Source organism: Rhipicephalus microplus, chromosome 5 (assembly GCF_043290135.1).
Source record: "Rhipicephalus microplus isolate Deutch F79 chromosome 5, USDA_Rmic, whole genome shotgun sequence".
NCBI lineage: Eukaryota > Metazoa > Arthropoda > Arachnida > Ixodida > Ixodidae > Rhipicephalus > Rhipicephalus microplus.
The window spans coordinates 163,077,014-163,098,785 of NC_134704.1; the positions used below are offsets into that span (position 1 = coordinate 163,077,014).

Sequence of the window (21,772 nt, forward strand, 5' to 3'; positions counted from 1 at the left end):
GATAAAGCACAGGTGACGAGACAAGTCATTGTAGACAAACAAATAAGTAGATAGACAGATAGATGAAAATAATAAAGAAGAGAACTTGACCCGGACGTGGTTCGAACACGCAACCTTCTGATATGGAGTCAGACGTGCTACCGTGTCGCCACTGAGTCCGTTCAGGGTCGCCGTTCGCACATACGCGGTAGCATGTTTCGCACGGCCTTCTGTCGACGAAGCAAAGGTAAAGGGACAAGTCATTGTAGAAGGACAAATAAGTAGATAAACAGATAGATGAAAGTCATAAAAAGAGAATTTGACCCGGACGTGATTAGAACACGCAACCTTCTGATCTACAGTCAGACGTGCTAAAGTTGCACCACCGAGTCCGCTTAAGGTAGCCGTTCACACACACGCGGTAGCATGTTTTGCTCGGCCTTCTGTCGATGAAACACATGTAAAGAGACAAGTCATTGCAGACAGACAAATAAGTAGATAGACGGATAGATGAAAATATTAGAAAAGAGAATTTGACCCGAACGTGATTCGAACACGCAACCTTCTGATCTGGAGTCAGACGCGCTACCGTTGCGCCACCGAGTCCGTTTGAGTAGCCATTCACACATACGCGTTAGCAAGTTTTGCACGACCTTCAGTCGAGGAAGCACAGGTAAAGAGACAAGTCATTGTAGACAGACAAATAAGTAGATAGACAGATAGATGAAAATAATAAAGAAGAGACATTGACCCGGACGTGGTTCGAACACGCAACCTTCTGATATGGAGTCAGACGTGCTACCGTGTCGCCACTGAGTCCGTTCAGGGTCCCCGTTCGCACATACGCGGTAGCATGTTTCGCACGGCCTTCTGTCGACGAAGCAAAGGTAAAGGGACAAGTCATTGTAGAAGGACAAATAAGTAGATAAACAGATAGATGAAAGTCATAAAAAGAGAATTTGACCCGGACGTGATTAGAACACGCAACCTTCTGATCTAGAGTCAGACGTGCTAAAGTTGCACCACCGAGTCCGCTTAAGGTAGCCGTTCGCACACACGCGGCAGCATGTTTTGCTCGGCCTTCTGTCGATGAAACACATGTAAAGAGACAAGTCATTGTAGACAGACAAATAAGTAGATAGACAGATAGATGAAAATAATAAAGAAGAGAACTTGACCCGGACGTGGTTCGAACACGCAAACTTCTGAAATGGAGTCAGACGTGCTACCGTGTCGCCACCGAGTCCACTTAGTGAAGCCGTTTTCACACACGCGGTAGCATGTTTTGATCGGCCTTGTGTCGATGAAGCACAGGTAAAGGGACAAGTCATTGTAGACAGACAAATAAGTAGATAGACAGATATATGAAAATATTAGAAAAGAGAATTTGACCCGGACGTGATTCGAACACGCAACCTTCTGATCTGGAGTCTGACGCGCTACCGTTGCGCCTCAGAGTCCGCATAAGGTAGCCGTTCGCACACACGTATTAGCATGTTTTGCTCGGCCTTCTGTCGATGAAGCACAGGTGAAGAGACAAGTCATTGTAGACAGACAAATAAGGAGATAGACAGATAGATGAAAATAATAAAGAAGAGAATTTGACCCGGACGTGGTTCGAACACGCAACCTTCTGATATGGAGTCAGACGTGCTACCGTGTCGCCACCGAGTCCACTTAGTGTAGCCGTTTTCACACACGCGGTAGCATGTTTTGATCGGCCTTGTGTCGATGAAGCACAGGTAAAGGGACAAGTCATTGTAGACAGACAAATAGGTAGATAGACAGATAGATGAAAATAATAAAAAAAGAAATTAACACGGACGTGATTCGAACACGCGAACTTCTGATCTGGAGTCAGACGTGCTACTGTGTCGCAACCGAGTCCGCTTAGGGTAGCCGTTCGCACAAACACGGTAGCATGTTTTGCTCGGCCTTCTGTCGATGAATCCCAAGTAAAGGGACAAGTCATTGTAGACAGACAAATAAGTAGATATCCAGATAGATAAAATAATAAAAAGAGAATTTGACCCAAACGTGATTCGAACACACAACCTTCTGATCTGGAGTCAGACGTGGTACCGTTGCGCCACCAAGTCCGCTTATAGGGTTGCGCTTCGCACACACGCGGTAGCATGTTTTGCTCGGCTTTCTGTCGATGAAGCACAGGTGAAGAGACAAGTCATTGTAGACAGACAAATAAGTAGATAGACAGATAGATGAAAATAATAAAGAAGAGAACTTGACCCGGGCGTGGTTCGAACACGCAACCTTCTGATATGGAGTCAGACTTGCTACCGTGTCGCCACCGAGTCCGTTCAGGGTCGCCGTTCGCACATACGCGTTAGCATGTTTCGCACGGCCTTCTGTTGACGAAGCAAAGGTAAAGGGACAAGTCATTGTAGAAGGACAAATAAGTAGATAAACAGATAGATGAAAGTCATCAAAAGAGAATTTGACCCGGACGTGATTAGAACACGCAACCTTCTGATCTAGAGTCAGACGTGCTAAAGTTGCACCACCGAGTCCGCTTAAGGTAGCCGTTCGCACACACGCGGTAGCATGTTTTGCTCGGCCTTCTGTCGATGAAACACAGGTAAAGAGACAAGTCATTGTAGACAGACAAATAATTAGATAGACAGAGAGATGAAAATATTAGAAAAGAGAATTTGACCCGAACGTGATTCGAACACGCAACCTTCTGATCTGGAGTCAGACGCGCTACCGTTGCGCCACCGAGTCCGTTTGAGTAGCCATTCACACATACGCGGTAGCATGTTTTGCACGACCTTCAGTCGAGGAAGCACAGGTAAAGAGACAAGTCATTGTAGACAGACAAATAAGTAGATAGACAGATAGATGAAAATAATAAAGAAGAGAACTTGACCCGGACGTGGTTCGAACACGCAACCTTCTGATATGGAGTCAGACGTGCTACCGTGTCGCCACCGAGTCCACTTAAAGTAGCCATTTTCACACACGCGGTAGCATGTTTTGATCGGCCTTGTGTCGATGAAGCACAGGTAAAGGGACAAGTCATTGTAGACAGACAAATAAGTAGATAGACAGATATATGAAAATATTAGAAAAGAGAATTTCACCCAGACGTGATTCGAACACGCAACCTTCTCATCTGGAGTCTGACGCGCTACCGTTGCGCCTCAGAGTCCGCTTAGGGTAGCCGTTCGCACACACGTGTTAGCATGTTTTGCTTGGCCTGCTGTCGATGAAGCACAGGTAAAGAGACAAGTCATTGTAGACAGACAAAAGAGTAGATCGACAGATAAACGAAAATAATAAAAAGGAGAATTTGACTTGGACGTGATTCGAACACTTAACCTTCTGATCTGGAGTCAGACGTGCTACTGTGTCGCCACCGAGTCCACTTAGCGCAGCCGTTCGCCCACACGCGGTAGCATGTTTTGCTCGGCCTTCTGTCGATGAAGCAGAGGTAAAGAGACAAGTTATTGTAGACCGACAAAAGGGTATATATACAGATAGTTGAAAATAATAAAAAAGAGAATTTGACCCGAACGTGATTCGAACACGCAACCTTCTGATCTGGAGTCAGACGCGCAACCGTTGCGCCACCGAGTCCGCTTAGGGTAGCCGTTCGCACAAACGTGGTAGCATGTTTTGCTCGGCCTTCTGTCGATGATTCCCAAATTAAGGGACAAGTCATTGTAGACAGACAAATAAGTAGATATTCAGATAGATGAAAATAATAAAAAAAAATTTGACCCAAACGTGATTCGAACACACAACCTTCTGATCTGGAGTCAGACGTATTACCGTTGCGCCACCAAGTCCGCTTTTAGGGTTGCCCTTCGCACACACGCGGTAGCATGTTTTGCTCGGCCTTGTGTCGATGAAGCACAGGTAAAGGAACAAGTCATTGTAGACAGACAAATAAGTAGATAGACAGACAGATGAAAATATTAAAAAAGAGAATTTGACCCGGACGTGATTCGAGAACGCACCTTCTGATCTGGAGTCAGACGCGCTATCATTGCGCCACCGAGTCCGTTCAGGGTCGCCGTTCGCACATACGCGGTAGCATGTTTTGCACTGCCTTCTGTCGATGAAGCACAGGTAAAGAGACAAGTCATTGTAGACAGACAAATAAGTAGATAGACCGATAGATGAAAATAATAAAAAAGAGAATTTGACCCGAACGTAATTCGAAAACGCAACCTTCTGATCAGGAGTTAGACGCGCTACCGTTGCGCAACCGAGTCCGTTTGAGTAGCCATTCACACATACGCGGTAGCATGTTTTTCACGACCTTCAATCGAGGAAGCACAGGTAAAGAGACAAGTCATTGTAGACAGACAAATAGGTAGATAGACAGATAGTGGAAAATATTAAAAAAAGAAATTAACACGGACGTGATTCGAACACGCGAACTTCTGATCTGGAGTCAGACGTGCTACTGTGTCGCCACCGAGTCCACTTAGCGCAGCCGTTCGCACACACGCGGTAGCATGTTTTGCTCGGCTTTCTGTCGATGAAGCACAGGTAAAGAGACAAGTCATTGTAGAATGACGAATAAGTAGATAGACAGATAAAAATAACAAAAAAGAGAATTTGACCCGCACATGGTTCGAACACGCAACCTTCTGATCTGGGGTATGACGCGCTAAAGTTGCGCCACCGAGTCCACTTAGGGTAGCCATTCGCCACACGCGGTAGCATGTTTTGCTCGGCCTTCTGTCGATGAAGCACAGGCAAAGAGACAAGTCATTGTAGACAGACAAATAAGTAGATAGACAGATAGTTGAAAATAATAAGAAAGAGGATTTGACCCAGACGCGATTCGAACACGCAACCTTCAGATCTGGAGTCAGACGCGCTACCGTTGCGCCACCAAGTCCGCTTAGGGTAGCCGTTCGCACAAACGTGGTAGCATGTTTTGCTCGGCCTTCTGTCGATGAATCCTAAGTAAAGGGACAAGTCATTGTAGACAGACAAATAAGTAGATATCCAGATAGATAAAAATAATAAAAAGAGAATATGACCCAAACGTGATTCAAACACACAACGTTCTGATCTGGAGTCAGACGTGGTACCGTTGCGCCACCGAGTCCACTTAGCGCAGCCGTTCGCACACACGCGGTAGTATGTTTTGCTCGGCCTTCTATCGATGAAGCACAGGTGAAGAGACAAGTCATTGTAGACAGACAAATAAGTGGATAGACAGATAGATGAAAATAATAAAAAAGAGAACTTGACCCAGACGTGGTTCGAACACGCAACCTTCTGATCTGGAGTCGGACGCGCTACCGTTGCGCCATTGAGCCCGTTCAGGGTCGCCGTTCGCACATACGCGGTAGCATGTTTTGCACGGCCTTCTGTCGACGAAGCAAAGGTAAAGGGACAAGTCATTGTAGAAGGACAATTAAGTAGATAAACAGCTAGATGAAATTCATAAAAAAAGAATTTGACCCGGACGTGATTAGAAAACGCAACCTTCTGATCTGGAGTCAGACGTGCTAAAGTTGCACCACCGAGTCCGCTTAGGGTAGCCGTTCGCACACACGTGTTAGCATGTTTTGCTTGGCCTGCTGTCGATGAAGCACAGGTAAAGAGACAAGTCATTGTAGACAGACAAAAGAGTAGATCGACAGATAAATGAAAATAATAAAAAGGAGAATTTGACTTGGACGTGATTCGAACACTTAACCTTCTGATCTGGAGTCAGACGTGCTACTCTGTCGCCACCGAGTCCACTTAGCGCAGCCGTTCGCACACACGCGGTAGCATGTTTTGCTCGGCCTTCTGTCGATGAAGCACAGGTAAAGAGACAAGTCATTGTAGAATGACGAATGAGTAGATAGACAGATAAAATTAACAAAAAAGAAAATTTGACCCGCACATGGTTGGAATACGCAACCTTCTGATCTGGATTATGACGCGCTAAAGTTGCGCCACCGAGTCCGCTTAGGGTAGCCGTTCGCACACGCGCGGTAGCATGTTTTGCTCGGCCTTCTGTCGATGAAGCACAGGTGAAGAGACAAGTCATTGTAGACAGACAAATAAGTAGATAGACAGATAGATGAAAATAATAAAGAATAGAACTTGACCCGGACGTGGTTCGAACACGCAACCTTCTGATGTGGAGTCAGACGTGCTACCGTGTCGCCACCGAGTCCACTTAGTCTAGCCGTTATCACACACGCGGTAGCATGTTTTGATCGGCCTTGTGTCGATGAAGCACAGGTAAAGGGACAAGTCATTGTAGACAGACAAATAAGTAGATAGACAGATAGATGAAAATATTGAAAAAGAGAATTTGACCCGGACATGATTCAAACACGCAACCTTCTGATCTGGAGTCAGACGCGCTACCGTTGCGCCACCGAGTCCGTTCAGGGTCGCCGTTCGCACATACGCGGTAGCGTGTTTTGCACGGCCTTCTGTCTATGAAGCAAAGGTAAAGGGACAAGTCATTGTAGAAGGACAAATAGGTACATAGACAGATAGATGAAAATAATCAAAAAGCGAATTTGACCCGGACGTGATTCAAACTCGCTACCTTCTGATCTGGAGTCAGACGTGCTACCGTGTCGCCACCACGTCCGTTTAGGGTAGCCGTTCGCACAACCGTGGTAGCATGTTTTGCTCGGCCTTCTGTCGATGCAGCACAGCTAAAGAGAAGAGTCATTGTAGGCAGACAAATAAGTAGATAGACAGATAGATGAAAATAATAAAAGAGAGAGTTTGACCCGCACGCGGTTCGAACACGCAACCTTCTGATCTGGAGTCGGACGCGCTACCAGTTCGCCACCGAGTCCGCTTAGGGTAGGCGTTGCACACACGTGGTAGCATGTTTTGCCTGGCCTTCTGTCGATGAAGCACAGCTAAAAAAAAGAGTCACTGTAGACAGACAAATAAGTAGATAGACAGATAGATGAAAATAGTAAAAAAGAGAACTTGACCCGGACGTGATTCGAACACGAGACCTTCTGATCTGGAGTCAGACGTGCTACCGTGTCGCCACCGAGTCCACTTAGTGTAGCCGTTCGCACACACGTGGTAGCATGTTTTGCTCGGCCTTCTGTCGATGCAGCACAGATAAAGAGACAAGTCATTATAGACAGACAAATAAGTAGACAGACAGATAAAAATATTAAAAAGAGAATTTGACCCGCACAAGGCTCGAACACGCAACCTTCTGATCTGGAGTATGACGCGCTAAAGTGGCGCCACCAAGTCCGCTTAGGGTAGCCGTTCGCACACACGCGGTAGCATGTTTTGCACGGCCTTCTATCGACGAAGCACAGGTAAAGGGACAAGTCATTGTAGAATGACAAATAAGTAGATAGACAGATAAAAATAACAAAAAGAGAATTTGACGCAGACGTGATTCGAACACGCAACCTTCTGAATGGAGTCAGACGTGGTACCGTTGCGCAACCGAGTCCGCCTAAAGGGTAGCCCTTCGCACATCAGCGGTAGCATGTTTTGCTCGGCCTTCTATCGATAAAGCACAGGTAAAGAGACAAGTCATTGTAGACACACAAATAAGTAGATAGACAGATAGTTGAAAAAATGCCGCTATATCCACGAAGTGAATGATGATGAGTGGGCGAAGCTCCGGAGGTAAACCTGGTAAACCATGAATCCTCCGTACATTTTGCTCACTCGATTTTATTGCAACGCTCCCCCTAGCGTACGTCGCCGCACTATATCGAACGATGATACTCGCCATATGTGGCATCATTCCTATGTTATAACACCTCGCATCTTTCATAATCAACTACACGTACCGCCGTCTAGTTTATAACATCTTGCATCTTTTGGACGAACGGACGGACGGACGGACGGACGGATGGGTGGATGGACGGATGGATGGACGGATGGATGGACGGACGGACGGACGGATGGATAGACGGATGGATATGGCTGTACCCTTCAGATCGGGCGGTGGCTAGCGTAATACTTAGAACTGAACGAGAGGTGGCTACATACAGGGGACGAACAGCCCACGCCTTAAGAAGCTTCGCTCCTGATAATAAAAAATAGAACTTGACACGGACGTGATTCGAACACTTATACTTCTGATCTGGAGTCAAACCTGCTAAAGTTGCGCCACCGAGTCCGCTTAGTGTAGCCGTTCGTACACACGTGGTAGCATGTTTTTCTCGGCCTTCTGTCGATGAATCCCAGGTAAAGAGACAAGTGATTGTAGACAGACAAAAGCGTAGATAGACATATAGATGAAAAAAATAAAAAAGAGAACTTGACCCGGACGTGATTGGAACACGCAACTTTCTGATCTGGAGTCAGACATGCTACCGTGTCGCCACCACGTCCGTTTAGGGTACACGTTCACATACACGTGGTAGCATGTTTTGCTCGGCCTTCTGTCGATGAAGCACAGCTAAAGAGAAGAGTCATTGTAGACAGACAAATAGGTAAATAGACAGATAGATGAAAATAATAAAAAGAGAATTTGACCCGGACGTGATTCGAACACACAACCTTCCGATCTGGAGTCAGCCGTGGTACCGTTGCACCACCCAGTTTGCTCAGGGCAGCCGTTCGCACACACGCGGTAGCATGTTTTGCACGGCCTTCTATCGACAAAGCACAGGTAAAGGAACAAGTCATTGTAGAATGACAAATAAGTAGATAGACAGATAAAAATAACAAAAAAGAGAATTTGCCGCAGACGTGATTCGAACACGCAACCTTCTGAATGGAGTCAGACGTGGTACCGTTGCGCAGCCGAGTCCGCCTAAAGGGTAGCCCTTCGCACACCAGCGGTAGCATGTTTTGCTCGGCCTTCTGTCGATGAAGCACAGGTAAAGAGACAAGTCATTGTAGACAGACAAATAGGTAGATAGACAGATAGATGAAAATAATAAAAAAAACTTAACACGGACGTGATTCGAACACGCAAACTTATGATCTGGAGTCAGACGTGCTACTGTGTCGCCACCGAGTCCAATGAGCGCAGCCGTTCGCACACACGCGGTAGCATGTTTTACTCGGCCTTCTGTCGATGAAGCACAGGTAAAGAGACAAGTCGTTGTAGACAGACAAATAAGTAGATAGACAGATAGTTGAAAATATAAAAAAGAGAATTTGATCCAGACGTGATTCGAACACGCAACCTTCTGATCTAGAGTCAGACGCGCTACCGTTGCGCCACCTGTCCGCTTAGGGTAGCCGCTCGCACAAACGTGGTAGCATGTTTTGCTCGGCCTTCTGTCGATGAGTCCCAAGTAAAGGGACAAGTCATTGTAGACAGCCAAATAAGTAGATAGACTGATAGATGAAAATAATAAAAAAAGAAATTAACACGGACGTGATTCTAACACGCGAACTTCTGATCTGGAGTCAGACGTGCTACTGTGTCGCCACCGAGTCCACTTAGCGCCGCCGTTCGCACACACGCGGTAGCATGTTTTGCTCGGCCTTCTGTCGATGAAGCACAGGTAAAGAGACAAGACATTGTAGAATGACGAATAAGTAGATAGACAGATAAAAATAACAAAAAAGAGAATTTGACCCGCACATGATTCGAACATGCAACCTTCTGATCTGGAGTATGACGCGCTAAAGTTTCGCCACCGAGTCCACTTAGGGTAGCCGTTCGCACACACGCGGTAGCATGTTTTGCTCGGCCTTTTGTCGATGAAGCACAGGCAAAGAGACAAGTCATTGTAGACAGACAAATAAGTAGATATACAGATAGTTCAAAATAATAAGAAAGAAGATTTGACCCAGACGCGGTTCGAACACGCAACCTTCAGATCTGGAGTCAGACGCGCTGCCGATGCGCCACCGAGTCCGCTTAGGGTAGCTGTTCGCACACACGCGGTTACATGTTTTGCTCGGCCTTCTGTCAATGAATCCAAAGTAAAGGGACAAGTCATTGTAGACAGACAAATAAGTAGATATCCAGATAGATAAAAATAATAAAGAAGAGAACTTGACCCGGACGTGCTTCGAACACACAACGTTCTGATTTGGAGTCAGACGTGCTACCGTGTCGCCACCGAGTCCACTTAGTGTAGCCGTTCGCACACACGTGGTAGCATGTTTTGCTCGGCCTTCTGTCGATGCAGCACAGATACAGAGACAAGTCATTAGAGACAGACAAATAAGTAGACAGACAGATAAAAATATTAAAAAAGAGAATTTGACCCGCACAAGGCTCGAACACGCAACCTTCTGATCTGGAGTATGACGCGCTTAAGAGTCGCCACCAAGTCCGCTTAGGATAGCCGTTCGCACACACGCGGTAGCATGTTTTGCTCGGCCTTCTGTCGATGAAGCACAGGTAAAGGGACAAGTCATTGTAGACAGACAAATCAGTAGATAGACAGATAGTTGAAAATATTAAAAAAGAGAATTTGAACCAGACGTGATCCGAACACGCAACCTTCTGATCTGGAGTCAGACGCGCTACCGTTGCGCCACCTGTCCGTTTAGGGTAGCCGTTCGCACAAACGTGGTAGCATGTTTTGCTCGGCCTTCTGTCGATGAGTCTCAAGTAAAGGGACAAGTCATTGTACACGGACAAATAAGTAGCTAGGCAGATAGATGAAAATAACAAACAGAGAATTTGACACGGACGAGATTAGAACACGCAACCTTCTGATCTGGAGTCAGACGTGCTAAGGTTACGCCACCGAGTCCGCTTAGGGTAGCCGTTCGCACACACGCGGTAGCATATTTTGCACGGCCTTCTCTCGACGAAGTACAGTTAAAGGAACAAATCATTGTAGAAGGACAAATAAGTAGATAGACAGATAGATGAAAATAATAAAAAGAGAATTTGACACGGACGTGGTTAGAACACGCAACCTTCTGATCTGGAGTCAGACGTGCTAAAGTTGCGCCACCGAGTCCGCTTAGGGTAGCCATTCGCACACACGCGGTAGCATGTTTTGCTCGGCCTTCTGTCGATGAAGCCCAGGTAAAAGGACAAGTCATTGCAGAAAGACAAATAAGTAGATAGACAGATAGATGAAAATAATAAAAAGAAAATTTGACCTGGACATGATTAGAACAGGCAACCTTCTGATCTGGAGTCAGACGTGCTAAAGTTGCGCTAGGCGAGTCCGCTTAGGGTAGCCGTTCGCACAAACGGGGTAGCATGTTTTGCATGGCCTTATGTCGATGAAGCACAGGTAAAGAGACAAGTCAATGTAGGCAGACAAATAAATAGACAGACAGATAGATGAAAATAATAAAAAGAGAGTTTGACCCAGTCGTGATTAGAACACGCAACCTTCTGATCGGGAGTCAGACGCGCTACAGTTGCGCCACCGAGTGCGCTTTGGGCAGACGTTCGCACACACGTGGTAGCATGTTTTGCTCGGCCTTGTGTCGATTAAGCACAGCTAAAGAGAAGAGTCATTGTAGACAGACAAATAAGTAGATAGACAGATAGATGAAAATAATAAAAGAGAGAGCTTGACCCGCACGCGGTTCGAACACGCAACCGTCTGATCTGGAGTCGGACGCGCTACCAGTTCGCCACGGAGTCCGCTTAGGGTAGGCGTTGCACACACGTGGTAGCATGTTTTGCCTGGCCTTCTGTCGATGAAGCACAGCAAAAGAGAAGAGTCACTGTAGACAGACAAATAAGTAGATAGAAAGATAGATGAAAATAGTAAAAAAGAGAGTTTGACCCAGACGTGATTAGAACACGCAAACTTCTGATCTGGAGTCAGACGTGCTACTGTGTCGCCACCGAGTCCACTGAGCGCAGCCGTTCGCACACACGCGGTAGCATGTTTTGCTCGGCCTTCTGTCGATGAAGCACAGGTAAAGAGACAAGTCTTTGTAGACAGACAAATAAGTAGATAGACAGATAGTTGAAAATATAAAAAAGAGAATTTGATCCAGACGTGATTCGAACACGCAACCTTCTGATCTAGAGTCAGACGCGCTGCCGATGCGCCACCGAGTCCGCTTAGGGTAGCTGTTCGCACACACGCGGTAGCATGTTTTGCTCGGCCTTCTGTCAATGAGGCACAGGTAAAGAGACAAGTCATTGTAGACAGACAAAAAGGTAGATCGACAGATAGATGAAAATAATAAAGAAAGAAATTAACACGAACGTGATTCGAACACGCGAACTTCTGATCTGGAGTCAGACGTATTACTGTGTCGCCACCGAGTTCACTTAGCGCAGCCGTTCGTACACACGTGGTAGCATGTTTTTCTCGGCCTTCTGTCGATGAATCCCAGGTAAAGAGACAAGTCATTGTAGACAGACAAAAGAATAGATAGACAGATAGATGAAAATAATAAAAAGAGAATTTGACCCGGACGTGATTCGAACACACAACCTTCTGATCTGTAGTCAGCCGTGGTACCGTTGCGCAACCGAGTCCGCCTAAAGGGTAGCCTTTCGCACACCAGCGGCAGCATGTTTTGCTCGGCCTTCTGTCGATGAAGCACAGGTAAAGAGACGACAAGTCATTGTAGACAGACAAATAAGTAGATAGACAGATAGATGAAAATAATAAAAAAGAGAATTTGACCCAGACGTGATCCGAACACGCAACCTTCTGATCTGGAGTCAGACGTGCTAAGGTTGCGCCACCGAGTCCGCTTAGGGTAGCCGTTCGCACAAACGTGGTAGCATGTTTTGCTCGGCCTTCTGTCGATGAGTCTCAAGTAAAGGGACAAGTCATTGTAGACGGACAAATAAGTAGCTAGGCAGATAGATGAAAATAACAAACAGAGAATTTGACACGGACGTGGTTGGAACACGCAACCTTCTGATCTGGAGTCAGACGTGCTAAGGTTGCGCCACCGAGTCCGCTTAGGGTAGCCGTTCGCACACACGCGGTAGCATGTTTTGCATGGCCTTATGTCGATGAAGCACAGGTAAAGAGACAAGTCATTGTAGGCAGACAAATAAATAGACAGACAGATAGATGAAAATAATAAAAAGAGAGTTTGACCCAGACGTGATTAGAACACGCAACCTTCTGATCGGGAGTCAGACGCGCTACAGTTGCGCCACCGAGTGCGCATTGGGCAGACGTTCGCACACACGTGGTAGCATGTTTTGCTCGGCCTTGTGTCGATGAAGCATAGCTAAAGAGAAGAGTCATTGTAGACAGACAAATAAGTAGATAGACAGATAGATGAAAATAATAAAAGAGAGAGCTTGACCCGCACGCGGTTCGAACACGCAACCGTCTGATCTGGAGTCGGACGCGCTACCAGTTCGCCACGGAGTCCGCTTAGGGTAGGCGTTGCACACACGTGGTAGCATGTTTTGCCTGGCCTTCTGTCGATGAATCACAGCAAAAGAGAAGAGTCACTGTAGACAGACAAATAAGTAGATAGAAAGATAGATGAAAATAGTAAAAAAGAGAACTTGACCTGGACGTGATTCGAACACGACACCTTCTTATCTGGAGTCAAACGTGCTACCGTGTCGCCACCAAGTCCACTTAGTGTAGCCGTTCGCACACACGTGGTAGCATGTTTTGCTCGGCCTTCTATCGACGAAGCACAGGTAAAGGAACAAGTCATTGTAGAATGACAAATAAGTTGATAGACAGATAAAAATAACAAAAAAGAGAATTTGACACAGACGTGATTCGAACACGCAACCTTCTGAATGGAGTCAGACGTGGTACCGTTGCGCAACCGAGTCCGCCTAAAGGGTAGCCCTTCGCACACCAGCGGTAGCATGTTTTGCTCGGCCTTCTGTCGATGAAGCACAGGTAAAGAGACAAGTCATTGTAGACAGACAAATAAGTAGATAGACAGATAGATGAAAATAATAAAAAAAAGAACTTAACACGGACGTGATTCGAACACGCAAACTTCTGATCTGGAGTCAGACGTGCTACTGTGTCGCCACCGAGTCCACTGAGCGCAGTCGTTCGCACACACGCGGTAGCATGTTTTGCTCGGCCTTCTGTCGATGAAGCACAGGTAAAGAGACAAGTCATTGTAGAATGACGAATAAGTAGATAGACAGATAAAAATAAGAAAAAAGAGAATTCGACCCACACATGATTCGAACAAGCAACCTTCTGATCTGGAGTATAACGCGCTAAAGTTGCGCCACCGAGTCCACTTAGGGTAGCCGTTCGCACACACGCGGTAGCATGTTTTGCTCGGCCTTCTGTCGATGAAGCACAGGTAAAGAGACAAGTCATTGTAGACAGACAAATAAGTAGATAGAGAGATAGTTGAAAATAATAAAAAAGAGGATTTCACCCAGACGCGATTCGAACACGCAACCTTCAGATCTGGAGTCAGACCCGCCACCGTTGCGCCACCGAGTCCGCTTAGTGTAGCCGTTCGCACACACGCGGTAGAATGTTTTGCTCGGCCTTCTGTCAATGAAGCACAGGTAAAGAGAGAAGTCATTGTAGACAGACAAATAGGTAGATAGACAGATAGATGAAAATAATAAAAAAAGAAATTAACACGGACGTGATTCGAACACGCGAACTTCTGATCTGGAGTCAGACGTGCTACTGTGTCGCCACCGAGTTCACTTAGCGCAGCCGTTCGCACACACGCGGTAGCATGTTTTGCTCGGCCTTCTGTCGATGAAGCACAGGTAAAGAGACAAGTCATTGTAGAATGACGAATAAGTAGATAGTCAGATAAAAATAACAAAGAAGAGAATTTGACCCGCACATGGTTCGGACACGCAACCTTCTGATCTGGAGTATGACGCGCTAAAGTTTCGCCAGCGAGTCCACTTAGGGTAGCCGTTTGCACACACGCGGTAGCATGTTTTGCTCGGCCTTCTGTCGATGAAGCACAGGCAAAAAGACAAGTCATTGTAGACAGACAAATAAGTAGATAGACAGATAGTTGAAAATAATAAGAAAGAGGATTTGACCCAGACGCGATTCGAACACGCGACCTTCTGATCTAGAGTCAGACGCGCTACCGTTGCGCCACCTGTCCGCTTAGGGTAGCCGCTCGCACAAACGTGGTAGCATGTTTTGCTCGGCCTTCTGTCGATGAGTCCCAAGTAAAGGGACAAGTCATTGTAGACAGCCAAATAAGTAGATAGACTGATAGATGAAAATAATAAAAAAAGAAATTAACACGGACGTGATTCTAACACGCGAACTTCTGATCTGGAGTCAGACGTGCTACTGTGTCGCCACCGAGTCCACTTAGCGCCGCCGTTCGCACACACGCGGTAGCATGTTTTGCTCGGCCTTCTGTCGATGAAGCACAGGTAAAGAGACAAGACATTGTAGAATGACGAATAAGTAGATAGACAGATAAAAATAACAAAAAAGAGAATTTGACCCGCACATGGTTCGAACACGCAACCTTCTGATCTGGAGTATGACGCGCTAAAGTTTCGCCACCGAGTCCACTTAGGGTAGCTGTTCGCACACACGCGGTAGCATGTTTTGCTCGGCCTTTTGTCGATGAAGCACAGGCAAAGAGACAAGTCATTGTAGACAGACAAATAAGTAGATATACAGATAGTTCAAAATAATAAGAAAGAAGATTTGACCCAGACGCGGTTCGAACACGCAACCTTCAGATCTGGAGTCAGACGCGCTGCCGATGCGCCACCGAGTCCGCTTAGGGTAGCTGTTCGCACACACGCGGTTACATGTTTTGCTCGGCCTTCTGTCAATGAATCCAAAGTAAAGGGACAAGTCATTGTAGACAGACAAATAAGTAGATATCCAGATAGATAAAAATAATAAAGAAGAGAACTTGACCCAGACGTGGTTCGAACACACAACCTTCTGATTTGGAGTCAGACGTGCTACCGTGTCGCCACCGAGTCCACTTAGTGTAGCCGTTCGCACACACGTGGTAGCATGTTTTGCTCGGCCTTCTGTCGATGCAGCACAGATACAGAGACAAGTCATTAGAGACAGACAAATAAGTAGACAGACAGATGAAAATATTAAAAAAGAGAATTTGACCCGCACAAGGCTCGAACACGCAACCTTCTGATCTGGAGTATGACGCGCTTAAGAGTCGCCACCAAGTCCGCTTAGGATAGCCGTTCGCACACACGCGGTAGCATGTTTTGCTCGGCCTTCTGTCGATGAAGCACAGGTAAAGGGACAAGTCATTGTAGACAGACAAATCAGTAGATAGACAGATAGTTGAAAATATTAAAAAAGAGAATTTGAACCAGACGTGATCCGAACACGCAACCTTCTGATCTGGAGTCAGACGCGCTACCGTTGCGCCACCGAGTCCGCTTAGGGTAGCCATTCGCACACACGCGGTAGCATGTTTTGCTCGGCCTTCTGTCGATGAAGCCCAGGTTAAAGGACAAGTCATTGCAGAAAGACAAATAAGTAGATAGACAGATAGATGAAAATAATAAAAAGAAAATTTGACCTGGACATGATTAGAACAGGCAACCTTCTGATCTGGAGTCAGACGTGCTAAAGTTGCGCCACCGAGTCCGCTTAGGGTAGCCGTTCGCACACACGCGGTAGCATATTTTGCACGGCCTTCTCTCGACGAAGTACAGTTAAAGGAACAAATCATTGTAGAAGGACAAATAAGTAGATAGACAGATAGATGAAAATAATAAAAAGAGAATTTGACACGGACGTGGTTAGAACACGCAACCTTCTGATCGGGAGTCAGACGCGCTACAGTTGCGCCACCGAGTGCGCTTTGGGCAGACGTTCGCACACACGTGGTAGCATGTTTTGCTCGGCCTTGTGTCGATTAAGCACAGCTAAAGAGAAGAGTCATTGTAGACAGACAAATAAGTAGATAGACAGATAGATGAAAATAATAAAAGAGAGAGCTTGACCCGCACGCGGTTCGAACACGCAACCGTCTGATCTGGAGTCGGACGCGCTACCAGTTCGCCACGGAGTCCGCTTAGGGTAGGCGTTGCACACACGTGGTAGCATGTTTTGCCTGGCCTTCTGTCGATGAAGCACAGCAAAAGAGAAGAGTCACTGTAGACAGACAAATAAGTAGATAGAAAGATAGATGAAAATAGTAAAAAAGAGAATTTGACCCAGACGTGATTAGAACACGCAAACTTCTGATCTGGAGTCAGACGTGCTACTGTGTCGCCACCGAGTCCACTGAGCGCAGCCGTTCGCACACACGCGGTAGCATGTTTTGCTCGGCCGTCTGTCGATGAAGCACAGGTAAAGAGACAAGTCTTTGTAGACAGACAAATAAGTAGATAGACAGATAGTTGAAAATATAAAAAAGAGAATTTGATCCAGACGTGATTCGAACACGCAACCTTCTGATCTAGAGTCAGACGCGCTGCCGATGCGCCACCGAGTCCGCTTAGGGTAGCTGTTCGCACACACGCGGTAGCATGTTTTGCTCGGCCTTCTGTCAATGAGGCACAGGTAAAGAGACAAGTCATTGTAGACAGACAAATAGGTAGATAGACAGATAGATGAAAATAATAAAGAAAGAAATTAACACGGACGTGATTCGAACACGCGAACTTCTGATCTGGAGTCAGACGTATTACTGTGTCGCCACCGAGTTCACTTAGCGCAGCCGTTCGTACACACGTGGTAGCATGTTTTTCTCGGCCTTCTGTCGATGAATCCCAGGTAAAGAGACAAGTCATTGTAGACAGACAAAAGAATAGATAGACAGATAGATGAAAATATAAAAAGAGAATTTGACCCGGACGTGATTCGAACACACAACCTTCTGATCTGTAGTCAGCCGTGGTACCGTTGCGCAACCGAGTCCGCCTAAAGGGTAGCCTTTCGCACACCAGCGGCAGCATGTTTTGCTCGGCCTTCTGTCGATGAAGCACAGGTAAAGAGACGACAAGTCATTGTAGACAGACAAATAAGTAGATAGACAGATAGATGAAAATAATAAAAAAAAGAACTTAACACGGACGTGATTCGAACACGCAAACTTCTGATCTGGAGTCAGACGTGCTACTGTGTCGCCACCGAGTCCACTGAGCGCAGCCGTTCGCACACACGCGGTAGCATGTTTTGCTCGGCCTTCTGTCGATGAAGCACAGGTAAAGAGACAAGTCATTGTAGACGGACAAATAAGTAGATAGACAGATAGTTGAAAATAATAAAAAAGAGAATTTGACCCAGACGTGATCCGAACACGCAACCTTCTGATCTGGAGTCAGACGTGCTAAGGTTGCGCCACCGAGTCCGCTTAGGGTAGCCGTTCGCACAAACGTGGTAGCATGTTTTGCTCGGCCTTCTGTCGATGAGTCTCAAGTAAAGGGACAAGTCATTGTAGACGGACAAATAAGTAGCTAGGCAGATAGATGAAAATAACAAACAGAGAATTTGACACGGACGTGATTAGAACACGCAACCTTCTGATCTGGAGTCAGACGTGCTAAGGTTGCGCCACCGAGTCCGCTTAGGGTAGCCGTTCGCACACACGCGGTAGCATGTTTTGCACGGCCCTCTCTCGACGAAGCACAGGTAAAGGAACAAATCATTGTAGAAGGACAAATAAGTAGATAGACAGATAGATGAAAATAATAAAAAGAGAATTTGACACGGACGTGGTTGGAACACGCAACCTTCTGATCTGGAGTCAGACGTGCTAAAGTTGCGCCACCGAGTCCGCTTAGGGTAGCCATTCGCACACACGCGGTAGCATGTTTTGCATGGCCTTATGTCGATGAAGCACAGGTAAAGAGACAAGTCATTGTAGGCAGACAAATAAATAGACAGACAGATAGATGAAAATAATAAAAAGAGAGTTTGACCCAGACGTGATTAGAACACGCAACCTTCTGATCGGGAGTCAGACGCGCTACAGTTGCGCCACCGAGTGCGCTTTGGGCAGACGTTCGCACACACGTGGTAGCATGTTTTGCTCGGCCTTGTGTCGATGAAGCATAGCTAAAGAGAAGAGTCATTGTAGACAGACAAATAAGTAGATAGACAGATAGATGAAAATAATAAAAGAGAGAGCTTGACCCGCACGCGGTTCGAACACGCAACCGTCTGATCTGGAGTCGGACGCGCTACCAGTTCGCCACGGAGTCCGCTTAGGGTAGGCGTTGCACACACGTGGTAGCATGTTTTGCCTGGCCTTCTGTCGATGAAGCACAGCAAAAGAGAAGAGTCACTGTAGACAGACAAATAAGTAGATAGAAAGATAGATGAAAATAGTAAAAAAGAGAACTTGACCTGGACGTGATTCGAACACGACACCTTCTTATCTGGAGTCAAACGTGCTACCGTGTCGCCACCAAGTCCACTTAGTGTAGCCGTTCGCACACACGTGGTAGCATGTTTTGCTCGGCCTTCTATCGACGAAGCACAGGTAAAGGAACAAGTCATTGTAGAATGACAAATAAGTAGATAGACAGATAAAAATAACAAAAAAGAGAATTTGACACAGACGTGATTCGAACACGCAACCTTCTGAATGGAGTCAGACGTGGTACCGTTGCGCAACCGAGTCCGCCTAAAGGGTAGCCCTTCGCACACCAGCGGTAGCATGTTTTGCTCGGCCTTCTGTCGATGAAGCACAGGTAAAGAGACAAGTCATTGTAGACAGACAAATAAGTAGATAGACAGATAGATGAAAATAATAAAAAAAAGAACTTAACACGGACGTGATTCGAACACGCAAACTTCTGATCTGGAGTCAGACGTGCTACTGTGTCGCCACCGAGTCCACTGAGCGGAGTCGTTCGCACACACGCGGTAGCATGTTTTGCTCGGCCTTCTGTCGATGAAGCACAGGTAAAGAGACAAGTCATTGTAGAATGACGAATAAGTAGATAGACAGATAAAAATAACAAAAAAGAGAATTCGACCCACACATGGTTCGAACAAGCAACCTTCTGATCTGGAGTCAGACGTGCTAAAGTTGCACCACCGAGTTTGCTTAAGGTAGCTCTTCGCACACACGCGGTAGCATGTTTAGCTCGGCCTTCTGTCGATGAAACACAGGTAAAGAGACAAGTCATTGTAGACAGACAAATAAGTAGATAGAGAGATAGTTGAAAATAATAAAAAAGAGGATTTCACCCAGACGCGATTCGAACACGCAACCTTCAGATCTGGAGTCAGACCCGCCACCGTTGCGCCACCGAGTCCGCTTAGTGTAGCCGTTCGCACACACGCGGTAGAATGTTTTGCTCGGCCTTCTGTCAATGAAGCACAGGTAAAGAGAGAAGTCATTGTAGACAGACAAATAGGTAGATAGACAGATAGATGAAAACAATAAAAAAAAGAAATTAACACGGACGTGATTCGAACACGCGAACTTCTGATCTGGAGTCAGACGTGCTACTGTGTCGCCACCGAGTTCACTTAGCGCAGCCGTTCGCACACACGCGGTAGCATGTTTTGCTCGGCCTTCTGTCGATGAAGCACAGGTAAAGAGACAAGTCATTGTAGAATGACGAATAAGTAGATAGTCAGATAAAAATAACAAAGAAGAGAATTTGACCCGCACATGGTTCGGACACGCAACCTTCTGATCTGGAGTATGACGCGCTAAAGTTTCGCCAGCGAGTCCACTTAGGGTAGCCGTTTGCACACACGCGGTAGCATGTTTTGCTCGGCCTTCTGTCGATGAAGCACAGGCAAAGAGACAAGTCATTGTAGACAGACAAATAAGTAGATAGACAGATAGTTGAAAATAATAAGAAAGAGGATTTGACCCAGACGCGATTCGAACACGCGACCTTCAGATCTGGAGTCAGACGCGCTACTGTTGCGCCACCGAGTCCGCTTAGGGTAGCCGTTCGCACAAACGTGGTAGCATGTTTTGCTCGGCCTTCTGTCAATGAATCCTCAGTAAAGGGACAAGTCATTGTAGACAGACAAATAAGGAGATAAACAGATAGATGAAATTCATAAAAAGAAAATTTGACCCAGACGTGATTAGAAAACGCAACCTTCTGATCTGGAGTCTGACGCGCTACCGTTGCGCCTCAGAGTCCGCTTAGGGTAGCCGTTCGCATACACGCGGTAGCATGTTTTGCTCGGCCTTCTGTCGATGAAACACAGGTAAAGAGACAAGTCATTGTAGACAGACAAATAGGTAGATAGACAGATAGATGAAAATAATAAAAAAGAGAATTTGACCCGAACGTGATTTGAACACGCAACCTTAAGATCTGGAGTCAGACGCGCTACCGTTGCGCCACCGAGTCCGTTTGAGTAGCCATTCACACACACGCGGTAGCATGTTTTGCACGGCCTTCAGTCGAGGAAGCACTGGTAACGAGACAAGTCATTGTAGACAGACAAATAAGTAGATAGACAGATAGTTGAAAATAATAAAAAAGAGAATTTGACCCAGACGTGATCCGAACACGCAACCTTCTGATCTGGAGTCAGACGCGCTACCGTTGCGCCACCTGTCCGCTTAGGGTAGCCGTTCGCACAAACGTGGTAGCATGTTTTGCTCGGCCTTCTGTCGATGAGTCCCAAGTAAAGGGACAAGTCATTGTAGACAGACAAATAAGTAGATAGACAGATAGATGAAAATATTAATAAAGCGAATTTGACCCGGACGTGATTCGAACACTCAACTTTCTGATCTGGAGTCAGACGCGCTGCCGATGCGCCACCGAGTCCGCTTAGGGTAGCCGTTCGCACACACGCGGTAGCATGTTTTGCTCCGCCTTCTGTCAATGAAGCACAGGTAAAGAGACAAGTCATTGTAGACAGACAAATAGGTAGATAGACAGATAGATGAAAATAATAAAAAAAAGAAATTAAGACGGACGTGATTCGAACACGCGAACTTCTGATCTGGAGTCAGACGTGCTACTGGGTCGCCACCGAGTCCACTTAGCGCAGCCGTTCGCACACACGCGGTAGCATGTTTTGCTCGGCCTTCTGTCGATGAG

General features: G+C 46.3%; 10 non-coding genes across 10 annotated transcripts; all 10 read right to left on the minus strand.

Annotated features, from left to right (window-relative positions):
• Nucleotides 1-513: 513 nt before the first annotated feature.
• On the minus strand, nt 514-585 carry TRNAW-CCA (transfer RNA tryptophan (anticodon CCA)). Its single transcript has one exon. It is a non-coding gene; the product is annotated as a tRNA-Trp (tRNA).
• A 2,064-nt stretch (nt 586-2,649) lies between these two features.
• Nucleotides 2,650-2,721, minus strand: TRNAW-CCA (transfer RNA tryptophan (anticodon CCA)). The gene has a single exon. It is a non-coding gene; the product is annotated as a tRNA-Trp (tRNA).
• Nucleotides 2,722-3,504: 783 nt separating this feature from the next.
• Nucleotides 3,505-3,576, minus strand: TRNAW-CCA (transfer RNA tryptophan (anticodon CCA)). Its single transcript has one exon. It is a non-coding gene; the product is annotated as a tRNA-Trp (tRNA).
• A 1,204-nt stretch (nt 3,577-4,780) lies between these two features.
• On the minus strand, nt 4,781-4,852 carry TRNAW-CCA (transfer RNA tryptophan (anticodon CCA)). Its single transcript has one exon. It is a non-coding gene; the product is annotated as a tRNA-Trp (tRNA).
• Nucleotides 4,853-5,207: 355 nt separating this feature from the next.
• TRNAW-CCA (transfer RNA tryptophan (anticodon CCA)) lies at nt 5,208-5,279 on the minus strand. The gene has a single exon. It is a non-coding gene; the product is annotated as a tRNA-Trp (tRNA).
• Nucleotides 5,280-6,272: 993 nt separating this feature from the next.
• Nucleotides 6,273-6,344, minus strand: TRNAW-CCA (transfer RNA tryptophan (anticodon CCA)). Its single transcript has one exon. It is a non-coding gene; the product is annotated as a tRNA-Trp (tRNA).
• Nucleotides 6,345-10,344: 4,000 nt separating this feature from the next.
• On the minus strand, nt 10,345-10,416 carry TRNAW-CCA (transfer RNA tryptophan (anticodon CCA)). Its single transcript has one exon. It is a non-coding gene; the product is annotated as a tRNA-Trp (tRNA).
• Nucleotides 10,417-16,094: 5,678 nt separating this feature from the next.
• TRNAW-CCA (transfer RNA tryptophan (anticodon CCA)) lies at nt 16,095-16,167 on the minus strand. Its single transcript has one exon. It is a non-coding gene; the product is annotated as a tRNA-Trp (tRNA).
• A 4,404-nt stretch (nt 16,168-20,571) lies between these two features.
• On the minus strand, nt 20,572-20,643 carry TRNAW-CCA (transfer RNA tryptophan (anticodon CCA)). Its single transcript has one exon. It is a non-coding gene; the product is annotated as a tRNA-Trp (tRNA).
• Nucleotides 20,644-20,998: 355 nt separating this feature from the next.
• On the minus strand, nt 20,999-21,070 carry TRNAW-CCA (transfer RNA tryptophan (anticodon CCA)). Its single transcript has one exon. It is a non-coding gene; the product is annotated as a tRNA-Trp (tRNA).
• Nucleotides 21,071-21,772: the final 702 nt, after the last annotated feature.